Genomic DNA, 5,024 nt, shown 5'->3' with positions numbered 1-5,024 from the left:
GCGTCGTTCTGGATAACGTTCTGCGTAAATCCCACTCGCAAAAAAACAGTTTTTTTGGGACACAATATGAAAAGCACTCCCAATAAGAAAATCATATCCACAAGCTCTTATCTGTTATAATTCATTATAAAAGACGCCTAAACCACTTAAGTAAGATATGAAATGTCATATAACAATTATTTTTTATTTGTCAAAAAAGCTTCATGTCACTTTAACCGAACCTGTAATTAAATTGATATATCAAAGCCATCTTATTTTTTTTTAATTCAACTGCTTTTGAAACAAGCACGGGTTTAAACGGGTAAAACGGGTTTTTGGCAAATATCTTTAAAACGGTTATGAATATCGGTAAGGATATAATCAGAAAAAAGTTTTGTTTTTTAATTCAGCATCCAATGAAAATATACAGGGCGTTCTATTTACAATAAGAATGAAAAGCTCTTTAAAGTTCCAAAGATTTGACAGTAAATTTTGGAGACCCTGTATAATTTAGATCGTCCAAATTTGGTCAGTATGATTGTTAAGCCTTGGTTAATGCATTTCTGGTTTAAATCAAATAACCACCTACCAGTTTTATTTTTAGAAACTTGTATATCCAGTGATGTATAACCAATTTTTTTACATTTTATTTTTTTGCGCCCATTTTTGTTAATCGATTTTAATAACATTATAGGATTATGTAGAAAAACAAAGAAAACACCTAAACATGTAGAAAAATAGGGGGGTTGCAATTAAGGAAAATATGTCATCATGACGTCACATTTTTGTGGGACACCCTGTATAACCAAAACTATTTTCCATAAAAGATAATGTGTACAAAATTTGAAAGTCCTAAAATAAATAATAACTCAGCTGCAAACGACGGGAGCTGAGAAGAATCACCCTGTATATGCTTAGTATTCGAATTCATAATGTTCAATTTTCAAAGTCCCTACGGCATGCAAGGACAAGTGATTGGTACCAAAATTATTGTTCTTGAAGCTATTGCAACTTTTTTGCATTTTTATGAAACGGAAGAAGATTTAACGTAAGCCATTGTAACTGTTGCATGTACGTAATTTTATGGGTCCCTTATGTTAAAATGGCTATTTCATAAAATCAGAAGATTTAAGAGCAGCTTAACTGCTCTTCAAACCATTGCAACTTTCTTGCACAATTTTCATGAGACCCTGATGTTACAATGGCTAATATGTAAAATAGTTTTGCAAAATGGAGGAAAAATGACGGACAAAAAAATTCTTAAAGCCGTTATAACCATTATATTTACAATTTTTATGGGTTCCTTATGTTAAAATGCCTGACAAATATCATATTGCAGAACAACGAATTATCCTTCAAGCCATTGCAACTTTTTGCACAGTTTATTGGGACCCTCAAATTAAAATTACTGATTTGCGAAATAATAATATTGTAAAATAAACTTGCATTGCAGATTGACCATTGTTGCACTAGTTTTAATTACCCACATGGCCATTGTAACTAGTATTATTATGGGTTGTGGTTAATCCAAGTTAAATTGCTGGAATCACTAATTTAGAATTAAGATTTAAATAAACATCTTCAAATTCATTATACGTAATATGCTTTGAAACATTTTGTTGTCTTCGCTACGCGGCTCTAGGATGGATTCCGAGTTTATCGGTTAACTCTTAAGCCGGGTACAGACTTGAACCTCGTCGCGTATCGAACGCCATGCCGAACCGAACCGCGAGCAGTCTGGACGTCGGAAAAAACGTCACCGCGAACCTGATAAGCGTTGCGGAACGCGGCGCGCCGCGTTGCGGAGCTTGTCGGTATTTCGACGAAACATCAAAAGAGTGGTTGCGGTACGGCGTATGCAAGTCTGGACGTGCACTGTGCAGTTTTGATATTTGGTCAGTGCTCAGTCAACATTCAGTTGTACATGCGACATGGAGTGGTCCGAGGAAAATATTCTGTTTTTAATTGAGTTGTACAGAAAACATGAATTATTATGGAATTCAAAACATCTATTATATTACAACAAAATAAAAAAACATGATGCATGGACAAATATAGCTGAAGAATTAGATACAACTGTGGATGAATGTAAGAGAAAAATCACAAACGTGCTTTCATCTCTGCGGCGGGAGAGAGCAAAAATTTAAAAAAGTACTGGAACTGGAAAAGGTGGGTTTATTTAATTGTTTTTATAACAGTAATGAATACATTCTTTTACTTATTTCTAGGAACTGATGAAATTTATGAAAGTAGCTGGTTTGCTTATAAAAGTTTGACGTTTCTTCACGATAAGAATAAACCACGAACAACTTTAAGTACGGTAAGTCAACATATGTTTTTTTTTTAATTTCTTACAGCCATATGTATAAGTATAGCAGGAATTTTACGTCTTTTTCGAATTTTTACGCGTATTCATATTGCCATTCAAGGCGATTTTCAGTTTGAAAATATTGTGATAATTTTTCGCGAATTTCGTGGGCACTTTTACACGATTTTCGTGGTACATTCCTAAGAGGAAGAAATGAAGTCGTTTCTTCATCGCTGGCGGTCCTTCTCCAGCTGCCTTCAATAATGTGGCCATCTACTTCCGTATCAAATGTCCCGGGAGGTGTATACATGTTTATAGAATTACAACTTTTTAAAAAATTGTGTAAATGAACTACAGTCATTACTATTAGCTCGGCCTTTTCTGGTTCCAGTAGTAGGGGCTTCCGAAGAACTCGAAAAACGGCTGAAGAAATGCCAAACACATTTTCCACAACTCGGCGTGCTCGACACAAACGATAATTGTATACTCTTTTCAAGGATCCTTTAGAATGCACCCCCGGAAAAGGTTTCATGAGGTTTTCAGACAAAGCAAAAGCTTCATCACCGATAAAAAAATAAGGAACGTCTGTTTGCCTTCCATTTAAAGGTTCAGCTTGAGGAAAACACAATGAATTTTGTTCTAATTTCTTGTAAAGTTGGCTCTGTTTAAAAACACCACCATCTGAAATTCTTCCTTGACATCCAGCGTTTGCGTACAAGAAGTTATAATTGGCATCTACCACAGCAAACAGGACAATACTAAAAGTACTTTTATAATCGAAATATTCGCTGCCGCTATTGATAGGAGATTGAAGAACAACATGTTTGCCATCCAAAGCTCCCAGGCAATGCGGAAAGTTCCACATTTTCTCGAACTGCTCAGCAATGGTTAACCATCCGTTTTGTGTTGTAGGCACCTAAAAAATAAGTTTCAAAATAAGTAAGGTTTGAAAGTAGTGGTTAAATGATTGATTACTGCGAAAACTATAACTATTTTTTTTATAAAAGGAAAAAAGTTTACTAAGCAGCTTATAACTAGAAAGAAAAAATGTATATGGAGTTTTTCCTCAAAAATGTAATGCAGAAATGATAAAAGATAGTCGATAGTGGTTCACATTTTTGCGGAAAAACCCATAAGATGAAAATCTTATTAATATCTATGCGTTTCAATTTCAAGCTTGAGGCTTTTTGTTAATCACAACTATTATTGCTAATTGCAGATTCCCGATGATGACTTGGAATCTGAAAATCCAGCAGCTCTACCTACTGACGATCCGCCTCCATCTCTTGACGATCCACCTAGCAACAATACTCAGGAACAGCAACTCTTCGTAATATTTCTGGCACAATTCCGAAAAGAACGAAAAAGTGCAATGCCCAAGAACAAATATTGATATGTGTGAACAAATATTGAATGAACAATTGATATGTTCATTAATAAAATGGCAAATTATTAAAGAACCTTAAATATATTATCACAATCTGTTAAACTTACTCACCTGAACATTTTCTCTAAATACCTCCAGTAACGCTGCACACACTCCTGGAATTATCTCACTAATAGATTGCTTAGAAATTCTGAATAAATATTGCAAGCTAGTATAAGAGTCTCCTGTTGCTAGAAACCGCAGTGTTAGAGCCAATCTGTCTTGCACTGATATAGCTTTTCGAAATCTTGTATTCTGCTTTTTTATTTTGGTGCCAATCATATTGAGTAGATATTCAAAATCTGTAGGCGACATTCTAGTCAAATTTCTATAGTGCCCACTAATGTGTTGCATCTTTAAATCAGACAATAAAGCTCGACCTCCAGTTATAGCTCTATTTCTGTAAATATCAGTTTGCCACCATCGTCGTGGTTTGCGCTTACGGCTCTTTTTTTCCAATTCGAAATGAATGGTATATGCTGCAGCTGCAACTTCCATGATCGATCTTTTTCACAAAACTAAATCAGATGACCGGGCAGAAAATTGGAACGCTCTTCGGATACGGTTTGTTGTTGCGGAACGAAGTTCAGTGAGGCGTTCGCTTCGCGGTGGCGTTCATGAAGTTTGCAACGAGGTTCGCGGCGTGGTTCAGTTGCGGAATGTGGTTCAAGTCTGTACCCACCTTTAGCGGTGCGTAATTTGACTAATAAAACACACCCTAGTGGAGCAGTATTTTTTTTTTCGAAGATATTATTTTTTTTGGTTAATTACCATCCTTTAAGTGATTACTAATAACAGAAAAATTTAAAAAAAACACAATATGTTAAGTAGTTTTTTGATAAATGGGTGGTTCATAATGCAGACCACGGCGCCAGAAAATCAAAAGCGAGTTTAAAAGCAAACATATATTAAAAAGTATTTTTTACAAATTAAGTGGCTCTTAAAATTAGGCATGGTAATTTTGGAAACAGTCTTTACGTTTGCCCAAGCACAAAGGAACTTTACATGTGGGACAAAGCCAATCCGTCCTTACTGGATTCGTTTTAGTGCTGCAAAGGGCACACCTTCTTCTGATGAGCAGATGACTGTTGCCTTATCTCTATGAGTACGTAAGGCTTAAATTTATTTATTTCAACTTCTGACGAGGTAAAAGAGTTTCTCTTTGGGTTGACAAGTCTTTCAGAGGGTAATCCATTTATGACACTTCGTCTAAAATCTTTAGCAGATATTTGTGGTAACTTTAACCGATTATAGATATTGTTTGAATTTATAATTGATGCGTCCAGTAAGTAAAAAAAATTCGATGCCACC

At 35.3% G+C, this 5,024-nt stretch overlaps 1 long non-coding RNA gene across 2 annotated transcripts; it reads left to right on the top strand.

Moving 5' to 3' along the window:
- Positions 1-324: 324 nt before the first annotated feature.
- Positions 325-4,378, top strand: LOC145738109 (uncharacterized). Of its 2 annotated transcripts, XR_014180597.1 has the most exons (3): positions 325-2,148; positions 2,208-2,299; positions 3,507-4,378. It is a non-coding gene; the product is annotated as an uncharacterized LOC145738109 (long non-coding RNA). The 2 variants fall into 2 exon arrangements; XR_014180596.1 differs by having other exon boundaries at positions 325-2,299.
- Positions 4,379-5,024: the final 646 nt, after the last annotated feature.

This window comes from Ips typographus, linkage group LG15 (assembly GCF_016097725.1).
Source record: "Ips typographus isolate SLU linkage group LG15, UJ_Ityp_2.0, whole genome shotgun sequence".
Classification (NCBI taxonomy): domain Eukaryota; kingdom Metazoa; phylum Arthropoda; class Insecta; order Coleoptera; family Curculionidae; genus Ips; species Ips typographus.
Note: the sequence above shows the minus strand (reverse complement) of the source record. Positions and strands in the feature narration are given on the sequence as shown.